This window comes from Balaenoptera physalus (assembly GCF_965194825.1).
Source record: "Balaenoptera physalus genome assembly, chromosome: X".
NCBI classification, from domain to species: Eukaryota; Metazoa; Chordata; class Mammalia; order Artiodactyla; family Balaenopteridae; genus Balaenoptera; species Balaenoptera physalus.
Window position 1 is genome coordinate 1,369,677 of NC_138903.1, and position 24,839 is coordinate 1,394,515.

General features: G+C 44.6%; 2 long non-coding RNA genes across 2 annotated transcripts in view; both read right to left on the reverse strand.

The window, feature by feature from the left end:
• Positions 1–24,839, reverse strand: part of LOC309652471 — a 101,643-nt gene that overhangs the window by 68,744 nt on the left and 8,060 nt on the right. The gene's annotated exons all lie outside the window — the stretch shown is intronic.
• Positions 10,760–11,290, reverse strand: LOC309651815. Its single transcript, XR_014258421.1, has 2 exons — positions 11,025–11,290; positions 10,760–10,901 (listed from the first exon to the last, which is right to left on the reverse strand). It is a non-coding gene; the product is annotated as an uncharacterized lncRNA (long non-coding RNA).

Sequence of the window (24,839 nt, forward strand, 5' to 3'; positions counted from 1 at the left end):
GAATGGGCAATCCATGCACACAAAAAGCAGATTAGTAATGCCAGGGCCTAGGAGAAAGGGGGTGATGGGAGGGGGGGTGATGGGAACAGGGTTTCTTTAGGGTGGTGACAACGTTGTGAAATTAAACAAAGTTAATGGTTTCACAACTTTGTGAATATACTAAAACCCATTGAATTGTACATTTTATTTTAATTTCTTTTTTAAAATTTTATTTTATTTTTATTTTATTATTATTTTGGTGCGGGGGCATGTGGGATCTTATTCCCCGACCAGGGATCAAACCCACATCCCCTGCAATGGGAGTGCAGAGTCCTAACCACCGGACCACCAGGGAAGTCCCTGAATTGTACATTTTAAAAGAGAGAATTTTATGACATGGGAATTACATCTTTATTAAAATATACATATATCCTGCAGTAAACCTTTTCCAACTTACTGTACCTCAAATAAACTCTGTTCTCTACAACTGAGCACTGGAATATACACTTTTCCTTTCTTTCTCTGTAAAGTGCAGGGGGAAAAGCCCATTGATTGGACAAAATAGTCTCCTGTCTGAGAAGGTCTCCAACCCTAAAAGCAAATTTCCCCTAGGAAGCCTACACTGTAAAGGGCACAGAACTAAGTTCTCAGGTAAATATCCTAGAATGTCACCGGGCTGTTGATTTCATCTCTGAAATGTAAACCTAGGACCCATGACTTAGGTTGTGTTACAAATAAAATTACAGTTTTCCCACAAGAATATAAAACTCATTTCTCTAAGAGAAGCACACAAGGAGATAAATGATTTCAGGACATTTCGAGGCCCTTCAAATAGACGGAAGCAGAACAGGTTTCTGTTCAGAGATATCAGGCTATGTCGTTTCATCGCAGAAATGAAACCTCTTTCCTTGGAAACAGGCTGGTGGAAAACTGCTGCGTAGAGCCCACGGCTGTCAGCGTATTTATGAGACCTCTGCTGCTTCCCCAGGAACAGGGTTGTTCAGTGAGTTTCCAAAAGTTCCTAAGAGTCCGTGGGAACAACTAGATGCCATCTATCTTCTTTATTACTTTTTAAATTAAAAACATTTTTTTCTTTAATTTTTATTTTATATTGGACCAAAGTTGATTTACAATGTTGTTTTAGTTTCAGGTGTAAAGCAAAGTGATTCTACTGTACATATACATATATTTATTCTTTTTCATATTCTTTCCCCATTTAGGTTATTATAAAATATTGCGTAGAGTTTCCTCTGCTATACAGTAGGTCCTTGTTGTTTATCTTTTTTATGTATAGTAGTGTGTATCTGTTAATCCCAAACTCCTAATTTATCCCTCTCCCCTTTCCCCTTTGGTAACCTTGAGTTTGTTTTCTATGTCTGAGAGTCTGTTTCTGTTTTGTCATGATTTCCCTGTAATGTCATCTGATTTAATGCAATGTCCCTGTAATGTAGAATGTCATCTGATTTCCCTGTAAACAGATAACACTGAGTAATGATGAACAATTTGGAACATTTTCAAAAACAAAAACAAGGCATGAGAAAGCCTTTATTCAAAGTCAGGGATTGTTTCAGAAATTCTTCTTTTAAAATTATTTTTTAAAATTTTACTGAAGTAAGGTTGTTTTACAATGGTGTGCTAATTTCCACTGTACAGCAAAGTGATTCAGTTATACATATATATATCTATTCTTTTTCATATTCTTGTCCATTATGGTTTATCACAGGATATTGAATATAGTTCCCTGTGCTATGCAGTAGGACCTTGTTGTGTATCCATGCTATATATACTAGGTTGCATTAAATTATTTTTTTAAATTGAAGCAGAGTTCACTTGCAATTTAGAAATTCTCCTTTTAATCACTTCTCAAACAACTACAGTAAGCAGAGAGTGATTTTAGACAAATATCACATGATATCGTTTATATGCCAAATCTAAAAAAAAAATGATTCAAATGAACTTATTTACAAAACAGAAATAGACTCACAGACATAGAAAACAAACTTATGGTTACCAGAGGGGGAAGGGGTAGGAGGGATAAATTAGGAGTTTGGGATTAATAGATACACACTACTGTATATAAAACAGATAAACAGAGATTGGTTCAAGATGGCGGAGTAGAAGGACGTGCGCTCACTCCCTCTTGCGAGAGCACCAGAATCACAACTAACTGCTGAACAATCATTGACAGGAAGACACTGGAACTCACCAAAAAAGATACCCCACATCCAAAGACAAAGGAGAAGCCACAATGAGACGGTAGGAGGGGCGCAATCACAATCAAATCAAATCCCATAACTGCTAGGTGGGTGACGCAAACTGGAGAACACTTATACCATGGAAGTCCACCCACTGGAGTGAAGGTTCTGAGCCCCAAGTCGGGCTTCCCAACCTAGGGTTCTGGCAACAGGAGAAGGAATTCCTAGAGAATCAGACCTTGAAGGCTAGCGGGATTTGAGTGCAGGACTTCGACAGGACTGGGGGAAACAGTGACTCCACTCTTGGAGGGCACACACAAAGTAGTGTGCACATCAGGACCCAGGGGAAGGAGCAGTGACCCCACAGGAGACTGAACCAGACCTACCTGCTAGTGTTGGAGGGTCGCCTGCAGAGGCGGGGGTGGCTGTGTCTCACCATGAGGACAAGGACACTGGAAGCAGAAGTTCTGGGAAGTACTCCCTGGCGTGAGCCCTCCCAGAGTCCGCCATTAGCCCAACCAAAGAGTGGGGCAGGCTCCAGTGTTGGGTCACCTCAGGACAAACAACCAAGAGGGAGGGAACTCAGCCCCACCCATCAGCAGACAAGCGGATTAAAGTTTTACTGAGCTCTGCCCACCAGAGCAACCGCCAGCTCTACCCACCACCAGTCCCTCCCATCAGGAAACTTCCACAAGCCTCTTAGATAACCTCATCCACCAGAGGGCAGACAGCAGAAGCAAAAAAGAACTACAATCCTGCAGCCTGTGGAACGAAAACCACATTCACAGAAAGACAGACAAAATGAAAAGGCAGAGGGCTATGTACCAGATGAAGGAACAAGATAAAACCCCAGAAAAACAAGGAAAGGAAGTGGAGATAGGCAATCTTCCAGAAAAAGAATTCAGAATGATAGTGAAGATGATCCAGGACCTCAGAAAAAGAATGGAGGCAAAGATCGAGAAGATGCAAGAAATGTTTAACAAAGACCTAGAAGAATTAAAGAACAAACAAACAGAGATGAACAATACAATAACTGAAATGAAAACTACAGTAGAAGGAATCAATAGCAGAATAATTGAGGCAGAAGAACGGATAAGTGACCTGGAAGACAGAATGGTGGAATTCACTGCTGTGGAACAGACTAAAGAAAAAAGAATGAAAAGAAATGAAGACAGCATAAGAGACCTCTGGGACAACATTAAACGCAACAACATTCGCATTATAGGGATCCCGGAAGGAGAAGAGAGAGAGAAAGGACCAGAGAAAATATTTGAAGAGATTATAGTTGAAAACTTGCCTAACATGGGAAAGGAAATAGCCACCCAAGTCCAGGAAGCACAGAGAGTCCCATACAGGATAAACCTAAGAAGAAACACGCCGAGACACATAGTAATCAAATTGGCAAAAATTAAAGACAAAGAAAACTTATTGAAAGCAACAAGGGAAAAACAACAAATAACATACAAGGGAACTCCCATAAAGTTAATAGCTGATTTCTCGGCAGAAACTCCACAAGACAGAAGGGAGTGGCATGATATACTTAAAGTGATGAAAGGGAAGAACCTACAACCAAGATTACTCTACCCAGCAAGGATCTCATTCAGATTGGATGGAGAAATCAAAAGCTTTACAGACAAGCAAAAGATAAGAGAATTCAGCACCACCAAACCAGCTCTACAACAAATGTTAAAAGAACTTCTCTAGGTGGGAAACACAAGAGAAGAAAAGGACCTACAAAAACAAACCCAAAACAATTAAGAAAATGGTAATAGGAACATACATATCGATAATTACCTTAAACGTGAATGCTCCAACCAAAAGACACAGGCTTGCTGAATGGATACAAAAACAACACCCATGTATATGCTGTCTACAAGAGACCCACTTCAGACCTAGGTACACATACAGACTGAAAGTGAGGGGATGGAAAAAGATATTCCATGCAAATGGAAATCAAAAGAAAGCTGGAGTAGCAATAAACATATCAGATAAAATAGACTTTAAAATAAAGAATGTTACAAGAGACAAGGAAGGACACTACATAATGATCAAGGGATCAATCCAAGAAGAAGATATAACAATTACAAATATATATGCACCCAGCATAGGAGCACCTCAATACATAAGGCAACTGCTAACAGCTATAAAAGAGGAAATCGACAGTAACACAATAATTGTGGGGGAGTTTATCACCTCATTTACACCAATGGACTGATCATCCAAACAGAAAATTAATAAGGAAACACAGGCTTTAAATGAAACAACAGACCAGATAGATTTAATTGATATTTATAGGACATTCCACCCAAGAACAGCAGATTACATTTTCTTCTCAAGTGCACACGGAACATTCTCCAGGATAGATCACATCTTGGGTCACAAATCAAGCCTCAGTAAATTTAAGAAAATTGAAATCATATCAAGCATCTTTTCTGACCACAATGCTGTGAGATTAGAAATCAATTACAGGGAAAAAAACATAAAAAGCACAAACACATGGAGGCTAAACAATACATTACTAAGTAACCAAGAGATCACTGAAGAAATCAAAGAGGAAATCAAAAAATACCTAGAGACAAATGACAATGAAAACACGACGATCCAAAACCTATGGGATGCAGCAAAAGCAGTTCTCAGAGGGAAGTTTATAGCTATACAAGCCTACCTCAAGAAACAAGAAAAATCTCAAATAAACAATCTAATGTTACACCTAAAGGAACTAGAGAAAGAAGAACAAACAAAACCCAAAGTTAGCAGAAGGAAAGAAATCATAACTATCAGAGCAGAAATAAATGAAATAGAAACAAAGAAAACAATAGCAAAGATCAATAAAACTAAAAGCTGGTTCTTTGAGAAGATAAACAAAATTGATAACCCATTAGCCAGACTCGTCAAGAAAAAGAGGGAGAGGACTCAAATCAATAAAATTAGAAATGAAAAAGGAGAAGTTACAACAGACACCACAGAAATACAAAGCATCCTAAGAGACTACTACAAGCAACTCTATGCCAATAAAATGGACAACCTGAAAGAAATGGACAAATTCTTAGAAAGGTATAAGCTTCCAAGACTGAACAAGGAAGAAATAGAAAATATGAACAGACCAATCACAAGTAATGAAATTGAAACTGTGATTAAAAATCTTCCAACAAACAAAAGTCCAGGACCAGACAGCTTCACAGGCGAATTCTAACAAACATTTAGAGAAGAGCTAACACCCATCCTTCTCAAACTCTTCCAAAAAATTGCTGAGGAAGGAACACTCCCAAACTCATTCTATGAGGCCACCATCACCCTGATACCAAAACCAGACAAAGATACTACAAAAAAAGAAAATTACAGACCAATATCACTGATGAATATAGATGAAAAAATTATCAGCAGAATACTAGCAAACAGAATCCAACAACACATTAAAAGCATCATACACCATGATCAAGTGGGATTTATCCCAGAGGTGCAAGCTTTCTTCAATATATGCAAATCAATCAATGTGATACACCATATTAACAAACTGAAGAAGAAAAACCATATGATCATCTCAATAGATGCAGAAAAAGCTTTTGACAAAATTCAACACCGATTTATGATAAAAACTCTCCAGAAAGTGGGCATAGAGGGAACCTACTTCAACATAATAAAGACCATATACGACAAACCCACAGCAAATATCATTCTCAATGGAGAAAAACTGAAAGCATTTCCTCTAAGATCGGGAACAAGACAAGGATGTCCACTCTCACCACTATTATTCAACAAAGTTTTGGAAGTCCTAGTCACAACTATCAAGAAGAAAAAGAAATAAAAGGAATATAAATTGGAAAAGAAGAAGTAAAACTGTCACTGTTTGCAGGTGACATGATACTATACATAGAGAATCCTAAAGATGCCACCAGAAAACTACTACAGCTAATCAATGAATTTGGTAAAATTTCAGGATACAAAATTAATGCACAGAAATCTCTTGCATTTCTATACACTAATGAAGAAAAACCTGAAAGAGAAATTAAGGAAACACTCCCATTTACCTCTGCAACAAAAAGAATAAAATACCTAGGAGTAAACCTACCTAGGGAGACAAAAGACCTGTATGCAGAAAACTATAAGACACTGATGAAAGAAATTAAAGATGATACCAGCAGATGGAGAGATATACCATGTTCTTGGAATGGAAGGCTCAATACTGTGAAAATGACTATACTACCCAAAGCAATCTATAGATTCAATGCAATCCCTATCAATTACCAATGATATTTTTTACCAAACTAGAACAAATCATTTTAAAATTTGTATGGAGACACAAAAGACCCCAAATAGCCAAAGCAGTCTTGAGGGAAAAAACCGGAGCTGGAAGAATCAGACTCCCTGACTTCAGACTATACTACAAAGCTACAGTAATCAAGACAATATGGTACTGGCACAAAAACAAATATAGATCAATGGAACAAGATTGAAAGCCCAGAGATAAACCCACACACCTATGGTCAACTAATCTATGACAAAGGAGGTAAGGATATACAAAGGAGAAAAGACAGCTTTTCCCAGTAACTGGTGTTGGGAAAACTGGACAGCTACATGTAAAAGAATGAAATTAGAACACTCCCTAACACCATACAGAAAAATAAACTCAAATTGGATTAGAGACCTAAATGTAAGACTGGACACTATAAAACACTTAGAGGAAAACATAGGAAGAACACACTTTGACATAAATCACAGCAAGATCTTTTTTGATCCACCTCCTAGAGTAACGGAAGTAAAAACAAAAATAAAAAAATGGGACCTAATGAAACTTCAAAGCTTTTGCACAGCAAAGGAAACCATAAACAAGACGAAAAGACAACCCTCAGAATGGGAGAAAATATTTGAAAATGAATCAACGGACAAAGGATTAATCTCCAAAATATATAAACAGCTCATGCAGCTCAATATTAAAAAAACAAACAACCCAATCCAAAAATGGGCAGAAGACCTAAATAGACATTTCTCCAAAGAAGACACACAGATACCCAAGAAACACATGAAAAGCTGCTCAACATCACTAATTATTAGAGAAATGCAAATCAAAACTACAATGAGGTATCACCTCACACCAGTCAGAATGGGCATCATCAGAAAATCTACAAACAACAAATGCTGGAGAGGGTGTGGAGAAAAGGGAACCCTCTTGCACTGTTGGTGGGAATGTAAATTGATACAGCCACTATGGAGAACAATATGGAGGTTCCTTAAAAAACTAAAAATAGAATTACCATATGACCGAGCAATCCCACTACTGGGCATATACACAGAGAATACCATAATTCAAAAAGACACATGCACCCGAATGTTCATTGCAGCACTATTTACAATAGCCAGGTCATGGAAGCAACCTAAATGCCTGTCGACAGATGAATGGATAAAGAAGAGGCGGTACACATATACAATGGAATATTCCTCAGCCATAAAAAGGAATGAAATTGGGTCATTTGTAGAGACGTGGATGGATCTAGAGACTGTCATACAGAGTGAAGTAAGTCAGAAAGAGAAAAACAAATATCGTATATTAATGCATATATGTGGAACCTAGAAAAATGGTACAGATGAACTGGTTTGCAGGGCAGAAATCGCGACACAGATGTAGAGAACAAACGTATGGACACCAAGGGGGGAAAGCGGGGATTGGTGGGGGGTGGCGGTGTGATGAATTGGGAGATTGGGATTGACATGGTTACACTGATGTGCATAAAATGGATGACTAATAGGAACCTGCTGTATAAAAAAGTAAAATAAAATTCAAAAATAAATAAATAAAATAAAATAGATAAACAACAAGGACCTACTCTATAGCACAGGGAACTATACCCAATATTTTGTAATAACCTATAAGGGAAAAGAGTCTGAAAAAGAATATATATGTCTATAAAACAGAATCACTTTGCTGTACACCTGAAACTAACCCAACATTCTAAATCAACGATAGTCCAATATAAAATAAAAATTTTTTAAAAAGAACATATTGGTTCACAATGAAAACAAACCAAAAAAAAGCAAACAAAATACTAAGGGACAGTAAACCCTAATTCCCCAGGAGGTCAGACGTGTCTGGTATCTGGCTGGAGAACATTCTTCAGTCCTGAGAGTTGACAGGAGAAAAGTGTGACCAAGGCATTGCTCTAGGTTGGGATCAACTAGTATTTAGGAAAATGATGACCACGGAGCACAAGGGAATATTAACCAAAGGTAGATTGGAGGCACGGACCCACCAAGTAGGGAGGGTGGGTCCCCACTTGATGCTGGAGGACCCCAGCCTTGGGGCATAGAACTCTCCTAAGAAAGCTGCAGAATCACAGGTGCACAAAGCATTGTGTGTGTGCGTCCCACACGTGAATACTATTTCCCGTGCCTATGAAAATTCTGTTGAAATGAATAATGACATAAATACTTTAGAACCTCATAGCTTTGGTCGTTAGTCATCAGCTTAAGGAATGTAACAGGTTTGAGCCGTGATTCCTGAAAATAGAGGAAGGTATGAGGAACAGGTCAACATGAATTTGCCGTCTGAGAACAGCAGCAGCCATCACCTGACTATCTCACTGAGCTCATCCCCTGTCCCGCATGATGCAGAAATGGGGCAAGCAGGAAAAAAAACAGTTTTCTGAAACACCAGTTTGATCTTGGCACTTGCTTATTCAAAACCACGTTGTTTTCCCTCCAGTTTCTGCAGGACGATTTCAACTTCTTGCTCCAAAACCTGACACCGGTTTACATCTTCAAAGCAGACTTCGTGGGCTCCGAGAAAGGAATCATTACTTCATTCAACCCGATCAAGACCATAGGTGTAGGTGGTGTCCACTTTCCCAACTGGCACTGCCCTCAAGTCCACCGGGCTGGTTAACGGCAGAGCCGGGATTCAAATCCAGATCTAGACTCCTAACCTGGGCTTCTTCCAGCAGGAACCCTGCCTACAGCAGACGTCTCTCTTCTTCCCATTAGACTTTTCTTTGACAGGTCCCACCCTGCACTACCTAAAATATATAAAAGTACTATCTCACCCAGTATTATTCACAGACTTATATACATGGATATAAACTACTATATATTGACTTCCAAGGGCAGCTGTAACAAATGACCATAAACTGGGAGGCTGAAACCAACAAAGATTGATCCTTCCCCAGTCCTGGAGACCAGACGTCTGAGGTCAAGGTGCCTCAGGGCTGAGCTCCCTCCAGAGGCTCCAGGGGAGGGTCCTTCCCGCCTCTTCCAGCTTCTGGGGGTTCCAGGCGTCCCTAGGCTTGTGGCCACATCCCTCCCGTCTCTGCCTCTGTCTTCTCATGGCTTCCCCTCTGTGTCTGGGTCTCTCCTCTTCTGTCTCTTGTAAGGACATAAGGCCACCCTGACCCAGGATAATCTCGAAATCCTAAAATAATTACATCTGCAAAGACCCTATTTCCAAATAAGGTCCCATTCATATGTACCAGCAGTTAGATTAGGGATACACTTCAAATGACTACTATACATATATGTTATATATAACATATATACCTATATTGTGTCTGCATATATATATACAATATGTATATAGAATAAGTAAATAAATATATATGTCATACATATTTTTTGCTGAAAACATTTCTGGGGACATTTTAGATAAGTTAGTTTCGATAAGAATTAACTGTGTCTAGATCTTTACATTTGAACTCTATGTGTGCCAATGTATGTGAGTGTTATAAATAAAATGATAAACTACTAGTTTAGTTGCAGTGAACATAATTCTACCTTTTATAGAAATTGAATTAAACCCTTGCTAATTATAGTTTTGCTCCTTTATTTTCACATTTCGGAGGAAACAGGACCTTTTCAGGTCTCAAGCATCCATCATCAACCCCAGCACTCTGCAATGCAACCTAGTAGTTTTTACCCCAGGGCACACTAAGAGAAGTATGATGGTTAATTTTATGTGTCAAACTGGCTAGGCTGTAGCACCGAGTTTTTGGTCTACCCTTATCGTCTAGATGTTGCTGTAAAGGCGTTTGTTTGTTTGTTTGTTTTTTAAAGATGAGATGAACATTTAAATCAGGAGAGGTTAAGTAAAGCAGATTGCCCTCCTGCTGTGGGTGGGCCACATCTAATCAGTTGAAGGACCTAAGAGAAAAATAGAGAGGGTCCCTTCAGGAGGAATTCTGACTTCGGATGGTTTTCAGACTCAGAGTACAGCATTAACTCTTCCCTGCTGATCTAAGCTAAAGACTTTGGACTTGCCAGCCCCTACAGTCATGTGAGTCAAATCCTTAAATATCTATCTGTCTATTATCTATGTATTCATTTACCTACTTATCAATCTATTTATTTATCATTGATCTATCATCGATCAATCTTTCTATCCACCTATCTATCATCTATTTATTCATCTATCTATAATCTATCTATTCTTTTATCTATGTCTAATCTATCATTCATTTATCTATCATCTATCAATATTTTCTATCTATCTGTCTCAGCTATCATCTATCTACCTATCATCTGTGTATTCATTTATCTATCTAATCTATCATCAATCTATTTATCTATCACCTATCATCTATCAATCTTTCTATCTATGTATCTATCATCTACCTACCCATCATATCTATTCTATTATCTATCATCTTCTTATGTATCTATTTATCTATCACCTGTCTCTATCATCTTTCTTTCTTTCTTTCTTTCTTTCTTTCTTTCTTTCTTTCTTTCTTTCTTTCTTTCTTTCTTTCTTTCTTTCTTTCTTTCTTTCTTTCTTTCTTTCTTTCTTTCTTTCTTTCTTTCTTTCTTTCTTTCTTTCTTTCTTTCTTTCTTTCTTTCTTTCTTTCTTTCTTTCTTTCTTTCTTTCACTTATGTATCTAATCTCCTGTTGGTTCTGTTTCCCTGGAGAACCCTGACTGACACAGAAAATGATAGTGAGACTCACTGGGGTGGATGGACAAGCCTGTGTCCAGCCAGAGGGCATGAGTTCTGGACTCTGCCTCAATGACCAGGTTCCCCAAAGTCCTTGGGAACCACGGCGGGGCCTTTGTTGCGTGGTATGAGCTGTGGTCCCCATGCTTCCCTGCAGGCCACTGCGGAACAGAGATGGTGCCCGCATTGGTCCGTAAATTAAGGTTCTGCTTCTCCTATTCTCTCCATTTATTCTTTCCAGTGAGCGACAGCCCTCTCTGCCTTTCTCTCCCTTGCCTGGGGGTCGGGGGGGTGGGGGGGGGCTGAGGAGGGGCCAGCAAGGCTCTGAAGCTGTAGAGGAAAGCAGACCTGGCAGCGGGGAATCAGCGAATAGATTAGCATAAGTATCTCAGGCCTGGCTGCTGGCTGTCCCTCCAGGGGCGAGACCTCCTTCTACCGAAGATCAATGGAGCAAAATCCATCTCCACTGACCCCAAATTAGCTCATCTCCCCAGGGACGCGGGGGAAGGGGGGCACCACACGTGACCCACTGTCCCCAAACTGCTCCCTCCCTGCTTCTCACGGGTCTCCGAGCTTCCTGGGGTGATGCGTTATCGCTTAAACACTTTAACCTCGGGAAAAATAAAAACGACGAATACCGATATCGAGCTCTTGAATGAGGACAAAAGTAAGTAACATCCCCAAAGGCGAATGCATTTTTCTGTCTGATAGGACTGCCCTCTGCACAGGGCAGCACCACACCCACACAAGTGCATGTCTGCAAACTGTGACACGTGGGCCAAATCCGGCCCGCGCTTCCTTGTGTAAATAAAGTTTTACTGGTACACAGCCAGGTCTGTGCATGGACATAATGTCCACGGCTGCCTTCCTAAAACACCTGAGTAGCTGTAAGAGGGACTTCTGGCCTGTGGAGCCCAAAATATTGACAATCTGCCCCTTTACAGAAAGAGCTTTCGAACCTCTGACCTTCAGCATCTAAAATCATCCCGAAGTTGCCTTTTAAGGTATAGCTAAGGCCCTTAGGTTCCATCACGTCTCATCTAGACTCAGTGGGGTTTTTAAAGACTAATAAGGAACAAAACAACATTTTTTAATGATAATTAAACCATTGCATCCAAAGGTCAGGCAGATATAGAAAACTAACTTATGATTACCAAAGGGGAAATGGCGGAGGTCAGGGGAGAGGGATAAATTAGGAATTTGGGATTAGCAGATACACACTACTATATATAAAATAGACAACTAACAAGGACCTACTGTATAGCACAAGGAACTCTACTCACTATCTTGTAATAACCTATAAGGGAAAAGAATCTGAAATATAAACATATACATGTATAAATGAATCACTTTGCTGTACCCCTGAAACATTATAAATCAACTATATTTCAATTTTTTAAAAAAGTAAGGCATTTTTGTGGTCATTTTGGAAAAAGATCCTGAGAAGTTCAACCTCATCGTATGCTATGGTGTAATTTTTATAACTGCCATCACGGGCATCACAAATGGTTACTATTTTTTTTTTTTTAACCCAAGTGATGTGAGCCCTGTCGAAAGTGGTTGTATAGCATCGTGTGCAAAAAACCCCGCTCACTGAGGTTCTGTTTCCTCATCTGTAAAATGGGTAAAGTGAAATGTTTCTCCTAAGATGCTTGTGTGTATCAGGTAAGAACATAGGTGTAACGGTCGACCACAATTTCAGGTACAGATGGGGCAGACGGTTGATGGAGGCTCTTTTTTGGAGTTTCATCACAAAATGTTAACTTTGTTTGCAGATAATGGGGCTCGGGCTTCTCTAAATTTACAAAAGCAGCATAAAATGCCAGCGAAGCAATACCACCGTCCGGGAAAAATACTTGCCATAAGGACCGAGGGGGTGATGAAAACAATCACGCCAGTCGTTTCTGAACACGTACAAATATGACAACACGCGCTCCCGGGGACATGAAATGTGATTCGGGGCCACCACAGAATTTTATGTTTCTCTCCTCTCCCTTCCCTTGAATCTCTCCCTTCAGTTTTTAGCAAGATTCCTCCCGTTCCTTCAATGCCAAGGTTTGGGTTATCGCTGGGAGGCGGGGAAAACAAAACAGTTCTCTTGTGGGTAGACCGACTTAGGGACGAGAAAGTACACAGTGAGTTTCCCTAAACGGCATTTGGGGTCAGAAAGCCAGGACACCAGGGCTTGGGACTCGGTGCCGTCACGCCTGCAGGAAACAGACACACACACACACGTGCGTTTTCTGGGACACGTGTGACAGCCGCTGATGCCAGAGCAGGGCTGACACGGGCACGGGGGCAGATGCGGACACGCGGTAGAAAACTCGGCGCCCGAAGACACCAGCCCGGCTTCATCACCGTGCACCGTGAATGAGCCTGCTGGCGTTTAATCCCCAGCTCCCCTACAAACTGTTTTCATGGAAACTGGGCTGTTTTCGGGTTCCTCTGCCCCGTGCCCACAGGCCTGTCTAGTGAGTTCCGTACCTCCGGGTCACACGCACGCCCCTGCTCCATCCTCCGTCCACACCTTCTCCTGCCAGGACCCCTTGCCTTGGAGATTGCAGGAAAGAAAGGTTCCTTGGAGAACTTCTTCAGCTCCGATCCCAAACTCTCAGCTGAACTCCCGTCCCGTGTTTGCAGCCGGGAGCCTGGAACGCGTTGGTTGGGTCCAAAGGCCACTTCTTCGATCACTGTTAGCCGTGCTTCCCTCTTTCTGCCTGTGCAGCTCGCCGCGTGGATTTCAAAGCGGCCTTCACCGCACGTGGGTGCCGACCCTTCCCTGTGCACCCCCTCTGCCCCTCCATCTGGGGTCACGATCGGCTCTTCCTCCAAGGGGGCGGCTCCGGGGGTCAGGGTCTGAGGCCTTGTAGCTCTGTTTTCCCCACATCCACTCACGCCCCAGCACACAGGCATCGCACACACAAGGGCATCAACACACATGTGCACACACACACACGTACCTGAGGCATCCACACCTGTATGAAAACATGAATGCATGTATGAATCGCACAGATGCACGACACGTATGTGCACACACACACAGGCATGCAAACATACATGCACTGTACACCTGCACACGTACACTCATGCACACCCACAATGCATGCACACACAAGGGCATCAACGCACACGTGCATGCACACACGTACCTAAGGCATCCACACACCCATGCACACTCATCCACACGTGCATGAAAACATGAGTGCATGTATAATTCGCACATATGCACAGCACGTATGCACACACCCACACAGGCATGCAAACATACATGTACACCTGCACACGTACACTCATGCACACCCACACATGCATGCACACACAAGGGCATCAACGCACACGTGCATGCACACACGTACCTAAGGCATCCACACACCCATGCACACTCATTCACACGTGCATGAAAACATGAGTGCATGCATGAATCGCACATATGCATGGCACGTATGCACACACCCACACAGGCATGCAAACATACATGCATTGTACACCTGCACACGTACACTCAAGCACACCCACATATGCACGCACACACAAGGGCATCAATGCACATGTGAACGCACACACAAGGGCATCAACACACACATGCATGCACACACGTACCTGAGGCATCCACACACCCATGCACACTCATTGACACCTGCATGAAAACATGAATGCATGTATGGATCGTACATATGCACAGCACGTATGCACACACACCCACACAGGCATGCAAACATACATGCACTGTACACCTGCACATGTACACTCATGCACACCCACGCACACACACATATGCATAAGTGCATGCATGCACTGCACACCTGCACACATATATTTATTCATGCACACACATTCATGCATGCACACATGCACATAAAATGCACATGTGCATTGCTCACATGCACATACATTTACACAGGCAGACATCCACACTCAGGTGCACATGTGCACATAGGCATGCATGCACGTGAACATAAATTCATCCACGCATGGCACACAGGTACAGGTACTCATACCCATGCACACACATGCACATACACTCACACACCCTGAAGCACCTTGAGGTGTTCATCATATAAAGTAAAGGCCAGGTGTCTACCTCTGACGCCTTGTGCAAAGTCCGTACGTCCACAATAAGACTTACCTTCTTTTCTCCAAATCAGCCGCACCCTTCCCACTTCTCCCGTCTGGGTTTTCAGGCTGTGGTTGGAGGCCAAGAGTCTTCTTTCTTTTCTTCTCTCTTTTTTTTTTTTTTTTTTGGCCAAGCCACACGGCATGCAGGATCTCAGTTCCCGGACCAGGGATCGAACCAGTGCCTGCTGCAGTGGAAGCATCGAATCCTAACAACTGGACCGCCGGGGAAGTCCCCACAGAGTCTTCTTTCAACTTCACAAGGAGCCTTGGGATATGCTGACCTACGACCATCTCCGTGGGAGGCCGTGACCTCTGACCAGCTCCCCAAGAGCCAAGAGGAAGCGCCGCCATTTATCCGCAGGCTGTCAATCTTCTCTCTACCCTGAGGGTCCCTGCTCCACCATCCGGTACACTGGTTCCACCCCTGGCTTTTGCTTCCCACTTAGGACCATGAGCCATCTCTTCCCGGGTCGGGTTCACTTTCTGGCCCTTCTCTCCCTCTGGCCGTATCCCTGCGGTGGCTTCCTTCCCGGGAGCCTCTCAGCCCCTGTGACCTGCCCACTCCCCCACCTGTTGCTATTTCCCGGGCGCCGGTCAATCACGCTACGTCCTTGCTGAGAAGCGCTGTGGTCTGGGGAGGTGGGGGAGGCAGAATGAAAATCCACTGATGCCAGACGTGTAACGTCATCCATCCGGACCCTTGCTGGCGTTCTCCACGAGCCTGAGGCCAGCACTTCAGCAGCTTGAAGGAGGTCGGAAGGTGCCCACACAGGGTCCCAGGTGACCCCGCATCACCCAGTGCCCACAGGCTCCGGCCGTGGGTGGTGCCCTGGGTGGTCGGGAGGTGGGTTCTGCGTGATTCACCGATGCCTGTGTTTCCCCCTAAGACCTGCCTTCCATCCCGCACGGTCTGTTTAGGCTCAGCCCTTCCTCTGGTCCCCTGTTCTCCCCTCCCCCGGTGAATACCCCCCGTTACCCTCAATTCTCAGACGCTGGGGCCGACGGAGGGACAGAGCTTTTCAACCCAAGGGAGGTCATCCTCCTGGACTTTGCCTCACGACACCCACTCCAGCGACACAGTCTCCTTGCTGCTGGAATCACCAAGCCAAGCCCTGCCTCAGGGGGCTTCACACATCCTGCCCGCCCCCCGCATGGAGCGCCCTGCACCCCAGGTAGATGCAGGGCCCACCCCCTCCATCAGGGAGGTCTGCTTCAATGTCACCCCTTCTCTGACCCTCTGTCGACTCTACCTGCTTCTGTTCCTCTCAGACTTCATGTCTCTCCTTGGTTGTCCTCAGTCTCTGTGTTCGTGTCTGTGTAGACATTCAGATCCATGTCTACGTGTATTTACATCTATTATCTATCATCTACCTGTTATCTAGCATCTATCTACTATCTGTCATCTATTATCTGGCATCTATCTATCAATATCTATCTAATCTATCATCTATCCATCTCTATCTTATCTTTATTATCTAATAAAATCTTCTATCAATCATCTATCGATCTATCATCTACCTATCATCTGTATCTATCTATCTAATTATCTATCTCTTTAATCCATCCATCCATCTGTCCATCTATCTAAATATAGTCTGCCATCTGTATCTATTTATCTATGATAATGGTTAGAAACCGGGGAAGACTCTACCCCCAGGAGACAGTTGACAATGTCTGGGGACATTTCCCACTGTCACAACTGGGAGGGGGAGCTCCTGGCACCTGGTGGGTGGAGACCAGGGATGCAGCTCCACACCCCGCAGTGCACAGGATGCCCCACATCCGAGGGTCATCCAGCCCCAAATGTCAGTGGGCTGAGGCTGAGACACCCAGGTCTAGAAGATGATGTCATCTTAAAGGACAGAATTTTTGATGCAGAAACAGACTGCTGGGGAACAGCGCCCCAAAGATCCAGGCTCCCACACAGAACCATCTCGGAATCAGCCTCTGGGTCTCAAAAGCTGACCTTAGCATCACCCAGGCCTCCAGGGAAGGTGTGTTCCTGGGTACCTGGGGCTCACGGTCACGTCTCACGCAGCAGGGTCCTTGTAGGACCCTGACCTTTTACAAAAACGCACCATTTAAAAATTCATCTCACCGATGACTTCAGAATGTAAGATGCCTCTGCTCTCGGCGTTGAGAGGGGAAGATCAGAGAGAGACGCCTTGAGGGTCTCTCCCCATCCCACCCAGGCTGCCCTTATCCAAAAGCTCCCAATGCAGAAAATCAGGTAATGCAGACAGAATAAGGTGATGTGCCTGTACAGGTGCACACCTCTATCTAGAGCTGTCACACCTACACGCTGCCCTTCTATCTTATTTCAAGGAAGGCATTTCTTTTTGTTTTTTCTTTTCTTTCTTTGTGCTCCAGTTCATCCTTCACACTGACAAACGCACAGACCCTGAACAACTTGCAGAATGGTCCAAAGGACGGAGCTCGCATCTCCGCCCGGGAAGCCGGCTCAGAGCATCAATTACTAATGTGGTCTGCAGCACAACCCTGGGGCTGGAGGGAGCTCTGATTGCTCAGCATCTGTGCCCTTGGCTGGGGGCTAACTCCCTCCCCATTCCTGCCCCGGCGTCTGGTACTTTAAAGTCAGAAGCGATACTTCCCTGTGAAGGTAACTAAATTAATTTCCAAGGGACCGGCGGAGATCACAGTGTAGCTGTTATTAAATGGGTAGGAATAGAAATGAACAGCCAAGGAGGAGAGAGGAGATATAATTGTGGGGAGAGAGAGAGACCAGGTCAGCAAGGGAGAAACAGAGAAGGAAAAAAAAAAAAAGCCCAATTTGCAATGACAGCCCACTTTGCTGGCTCCAAGTGAATGAAGGATAGGGTTGCCTTTTTGTGTTTGGATTGATTTCAACGCTGGGCTTTATGAAGGGACAGCAAAAGCTCCAGAAGTCGTAGGAAATGTCGGGCTCAGAAGAGATGGGCAGCTGCTTCTCCGTCCTCAGCAAAGATGGGCATGACACGGGGTCAGTGAGCACTGGGGGCTTATATCAGCTTCTTGGGCTGCTGGAACCAATGACCCCAAAACAACACACGTTTACTGCCTTATGGTTCTGGGGGTGAGAAGTCTGAGACGGGTCTCACAGGGCTAAAATCAAGGTGTCGGCAGGACTTGGGGGAATCCATTTCACTGCCTCTTCCAGCTTCCAGAGTTGCATCTTTGGTTCCTGGCTTCTTCCTCCAAAGAGCAGGGTTCCATCTTGAAATCTGTCTTTTGTCACCTTCTTGCCTTCTATCTATCCGACCCCCCGCCTCCCGCTGATCAAGACCTTTATGATTATATTGGTTCCACCTGGATAACCCAGGACCCTCACCCTTTCTCAGCATCCTTCAGTTACTCACACCTGCAAAGTCCCTTTGGCCATATCCAGGAACCGATTCAGGGATTCTGGGATTTAGGATGCGGATGTTTTAGGGAGACCGTTATTCGGAAAACCACAGGAAGGGAAAAAATACATTGAAAGAGAGAGTGGTGTTCGGTGGATTTCGGAATGATGTGGGAAAGACCCTCCCGGGGCAAACCCAGTGGCTGGATGTCTCGTCCCTGTATGGTTGATGGTGTGCAACTACGATGTCAGAAAACGTAAAACCACGACTGTTCTACAGGTACACCGCGAGCCTGTATCAAGGGTTTTTTAAACCTCATTCACGAGGGAATGTGTGCAGTGTTAAGCCTGATCCCACAGCAGCTGGAGGGGTTGGTAAATATATAGTCAGGATTCCGGACTAAAACGGAAAAGTCAGATACAAAGCAGGCGGGTGTCCTACAAGGCAGCAAACCCGCCACGTTGGGGTTATCTGTTCTCCGAGGCATAGATCATTGACTACTTCCCCATCTTCTACAAGTTACCAGGTGACCTGATACAGCTGGTCCTTAATCCATAACCAAGAGTAATTCACAGAAGGTTACAATCGCAGAGGGTCAAATGCAACCCCCCCCTCAAGACAGTTTGGTTTGATAACATTCAGATGTGACATTGAAAGGGGGCACTGGATTGCTTTTGCCTCATTTCTCTGGTTTGTACAATTCTTAAGAATAATGTTGTAACTGAGCAGTCCTTCCTGGGACAGAAACCCCTCCCCCCATGCCCTCTGCTTTCCTGCTGTTTGTAGAAAAGCTTTCACCTCCTAGGCCTTCCCCGAGTTCCAAAGAGCAAATTTAATCAGAGAAGTGGGAAAATGCAGAAGCAAAGGGAAACAGTCAAGCATGACAAAATAATAATAATGTAGCCATTAAACAAAGTCAAGGACCTTGGTTCCTCCTCAAGGGCTATAGATCCTATTCTGAGCCATGTCCTGTGAGCTGTTTTGCAGATACTGAAACCCCAGCAGGTGGGAGAAGTTACCTGCATGCTGGCCACCAGCACAGAGACACCAGACCAGTTGGAAACAGAAGGTTGATGATGTGGACTCCCGATGACCTCACCACCAACCAATCAGAAGCTGATCACACACCCAGCACTCCCCTCTCTCACTCTGTCTTTAAAAACCCTCCCCTGAAAGCCATCGAGGAGTTCAGGCCCTTTAAGCACTAGCCGCCTGGACTCCTTGCTTGGCGCCTGCAATAAACGCTGTACGTTCTTTCACCACAACCCAGGGTCAGTAGATTGGCTTTGCTGCACATGGGTGACCGGACCCAAGTTTGGTTTGATAACAATGTGCCTGACCATCTCACTTCCCATCTGGTTACAGAAAAGAAGTATCAGAAGGTATCAACAGGTGATACGGTGGCTGCACCGAGATGCCGTGAACGACCTTTCTGGGACTTGGCTAAGAGTGGACGACCCTCTCTGGGAGATGCCGGGTCTGTGGTGTAGGCTGTGACGCATCTCCTTGTCTGCACCTCAGAATCAGGTCCACACACTACCAAACTGTCTTAGAAGGAAAGTGATGGGCAGCTTGGAGAATGTCCAGGAGATGCCTGTATGCTGCTGTGAACCCATCCTCCTGCTGCCTGGAAGGACCACACCACTGCCACGTTGAGAGCTGATTCAGGACCATCTACCCTAGTCCTGCCTCACCAGTTTGCGTGATTCTCCCCTGCCCGGCAGTTGTGTGATTGATGGAGCAGGTTCACCTGGCCTGTCCCAGGGGCAGGAGAAGGACAAAGAAGGGAAGATTCTGCCTTTGCCACATGCCCGGTAAGAGACAGGCTCTGCCCATGAGACGGAAAATGTTCCACAAACGTGAGGGACATCAGATGCTGGGTGACCTCTGATGGTGACACTGGCTCCATCCTCCTTTGATGGTCCAGATGGGACCATATTCACCTCTGCAGAATTTCACAATGCACACAGACGGAAAGATTCTAGAACAGTCTCCAGGTAACGTTTCATTAACAATGGGCTTCTTTTTTTCCTTTGCATTAGGTTAAAGTCGTTAAAAAAAATTACTTCTAGTGATTTTTTTAATGGACGTGAAATTCACATTATATAAAAGTAACCATTTTAAAGTGAAAGATCTGGTGGCATTAAGTACGTTTAGAATGTTGTGTAACCATCACCTCCTTCTAGTTTCAGAACCTTCTCATCCCACCAAAGGAGACCCCAACCCCCTGAGCAGTCACACTCCCTCTCCCCCTCCCCCAGACCCTGGCACCAAGTCCACTTTCTGTCTGTGGATTTGCCTGCTCTGGACATTTCCTATAAATGGAATCACACACTGTGTGTCCTTCTGTGTCTGGTTTCTCTCACTGAGCATCGTGTTGACTTGGAATCTATATGAAAAAAATCACTGAAAAAATATTCATCATAAGCCTCTACATTCTATAAAAAGATTCACATTCAGACCACAGTGTGATGTCACGATACGCCTATTCAAATTGCTAACCTAAAAATACTGATAATACCAAATGCTGGTGAGGGTGAGGAGCAGCTAGAATTCCCACAGGATGCTGGCAGAGATGCAACATGGCACCACCTCTCCGGAAAACAGTCTGGCAGTTTCTTATAAAGTTAACATACTCTTAGCATATGACCCAGCAATCGCACTCACAGATGTTTATCCAAGAGAAACAAAAACTTGCATTCACACAAAAACCTGTACAGGCATGTTGGTAGCAGCATTCTGCACAAATCACCCCCAAATGGAAACCACTTGGCTGTACTTCAGTGGGGAAAGGATGAACTACATACGATGTGCGCATACAATGGAATATCACTCGGTGATTAAAAGGAATGGGCCGTCGTTCCTTGTGACAACCTAGCAAAATGCATATTGCTGAGTGAAGGAAGCCAATTTCAGAGGGCTAAGTACTGCAGGATGTCACTTCTATGACTTTCTGGAAAAGTCAAATATAGGGACAGAACACAGGCCAGTGGTCGCCAGGGATGAGGGCTGGAGAGAGGGTTTGACTGTGAATAAAGGGCCAAATACTCCGAGGTGATGGAAATGTTCTGAATCCCATCAGGGGTGGTGGTTCCACGAATCTGTACATGAGTTAAAACTCACATGACTGTACTGCAAAGATGAGTGAATGTTTTATTGCGTGTAAAATGTTTAAAAGAGCTCTATGTGTTGAAATACTTGAAAATGGAATTACCCTATGATGCCACAATTCCACATCTGGGTATTTACCCAAAAGAAGTAAAAGCAGGGACCCGAAGAGATATTTGCGAACCCATGTTCACAGCAGTGTTATTCACAATAGCTAAGAGGTGGAGACGACCCAAGTGTCCATGGATGGATGGATGGATGGGTGGGTGGGTGGGTGGATGGATGGATGGGCGGATGGGCGGATGGGCGGACGGACGGACGGACGGACGGATGGATGGATACACAGCATGTGGTCCATCCACACAGTGGAAAATGACTCAGCCATGAAAAGGTGTGAAGCTCTGACACAGGCTACAACATGGATGGACCTTGAGGACATGATGCTCAGTGAGAGATGCCAGATATAAAAGGAGAAATCCTGTAGGATTCCAGTCATATGAGGTCCCTAGAGGAGTCGGATTTCATAGCGACAGAAAGTAGGATGGTGGGGGCCAGGGGCTGGGGAGGGGGATGGGGAGTGTTTAATGAGGATAGGGATTCCATTTGGGAAGATGAAATGTTTCTGGAGATGGATGGTGGGGATGGTACATTAAGTACCTTGTGAATGTACTTAATGACACTGAACTGTGCACTTAAAAATGGTTACGATGGTACATGAAACACTCAGTCAGTCTGTCTCTCTCTCTCTCTCTCCCCCCCCCACAAGGGTCCAGAGCTGAGCTGCAAATGGTACCGAGAAATCGCGATTCCAGAAAGGCCAAGCGTGTCATAGCTGCTTGGTGCTGCCGGGATCCTTGCTGGATCTGCTTACGTCCCTAATCACCATCCGTGGGGTGGGGCAGGATATCAGCTCCAGATGTGGAGGTTGCATCTCAGGGAGGTGCACACGGTCCGAGCGTCCGGTCTGTCAGGTGGGGGTGGGAGGGATGGGCTGGGATGCACGCCCGCCAGCGGGATCCACCCCCCCCACCCCCCCCACCCCCCCCCCCCGCCGGCATCCCAGACCCTTAAGCGCTCTGAGAGGGGAGCCTGGGACACCTCCCCTCGGAAAAGAAAAGTGCAGTGTTCACCAGCTGGGGGTGGGGGTGGGGGGAATCTCAGCGGCTTTTTCGTTGTTGTTGCTGTTTTTTAATTTGGTCTGGAAGAGACTGATAACTCACTTGGAATTTTAATGTGCATTCCAGCTCTGCAATTCTAAAATCTAGTGCACATAGCTTTGAATGGTTTAGTCTTTGGAGTGACCCAGGGGTTCCCCAAAGGGAGTAATCCTGACCCCCAGGTGACACTACCAGGTGGAGAATACCTGGAGGTAGCCAATAACATCACCCCTTATAAATTATGTATACACACACACACACACACACACACACACACACACACACACACTCATATTCATGAATCGAATTGTGAGAAAACCCAAGGTGTAGGCGTCTGGCCACTTGGTCCAGTTTCCTGGCTGTGTCCTGACCTCCCTCCCTTACAAACTTCTAAGACACTTGCATTCTCTGGTTTGACACATCAGGGCTCCATCCATCATTTTCCAAGCAGAGAGTTGCCACTTGCACTTCCTGGAGGTGCTTTTGGTCATTTTCCTAGGGATATAATTTTGCGTCTCTAGCTTAACCAGCTGCCATTTTTTCCTAATACCCAAGGCACATACTGAAAGCAAATCCTGTGCCTTCGGAGGTCCCTGAATCATCTTGGACTGTTTTATAACTCCCTCCAGCCCCGGGAAGGGTGCGTCATCATTTATGCATGGCCTCCGAGGTCCTTCCAATCCTAGGAAATCGACTGTCATATTTCATTCCGCTTTGGTACTTATAAAACCTTCCATGGAGAGAATTTCAAAGACGGGCAGAAAATGATGGAACCCAATGGGGTCTGTTTCTTTCTATTTTGAAGGTTGCTGGAACTCTTGTTATTTTTCCGCCTCCTTGCCCTTCAGACATAGGGAGACAGAGTTTTTAAAGGAAGCGGGGCTCCTGCTACAAGTGAGCATTAAAGGCTGCTTGCCTTTGCCAAGGACGCCTGAAGGTCAAATAACTAAAATACAAAGTGCAGTTGCCAACAGCCATTGATATGCAGATCTATGGCCCCAGTGGCTGGGAGGCTGGTCCAGTGGCTAGGGAGGGAAGGTCTGCTTTGGGCCGGAAGTTGCACATTCTCAATGTGAAAGGATGACCTTCAGCCTCCTTCAAAGGCAGGCTATGACCTCGAAGATGGAGGGGAGCTGTGTTTTGCTTCCTAGAGCCTTGCTTCTACCTGGAAGTGAAGGGTTCGACCTACTACTACAGGACTTCATGGACAAGACATGCCTGCCCGAAGCATGTCTTGAAAGCTTCATTCGAAGCATCAAGTGTCGAAACGTCTGAGGCGTGGAAATATCGTCCATACGGTCCAGTGGATGGGGGCCTGGGAGCCCAAGGCGGGGACACCTTGTTTGCAGGATGCATAGACGGTTACATAAGATGATATTGGAAGTTTTTTGTTTGTTTGTTTGTTTTTGGAGTAGAGTTGCTTTACAATGTTGTGTTAGTTTCTGCTGTACAATGAAGTGATTCAGCTATATGTATACCTATATCCCCTCCCTCTTGGACCTTCCTTCCATCCCCCCCATCCCACCCACGTAGGTCATCACAGAGCATCGAGCTGAGCTCCCTGTGCTATACTGCAGGTTCCCACTGGCTATCTATTTTACACATGGTAATGTATTTATGTCAAACCTAATCTCCCAATTGTGGAAATATCCTGGCATAAAGTAGGAACTTCCCAAATGGAAGCCACATCTCCCGTCTTATTTCCCAATCTTTTCTGAAAAGGAAACGAACACCCGTATTAGTTATTCTTGATTTGATTGAAGCAAGAAACAAATTAACTTGAGGGTTGCCCGATCTCTACGACAGGATATAATACCCAAGTAGCCCACCATGGGGGTGTTCCCCGCCCCGGCATCAAGCAGTTAGCTTAGGTGGACGGGAGTTGGGCGTAACCCCTGTTCGTGGAAACCGAGGATGATGTTAGAGGTCTGTCAGAACCCACAGCATCGCACTATGTCAACCCTATCATCACCGGGGTCGACATCCCTGGAAAACTGCTCTTCTGGCCCTCTTGGGAATCCCGGCTCAGG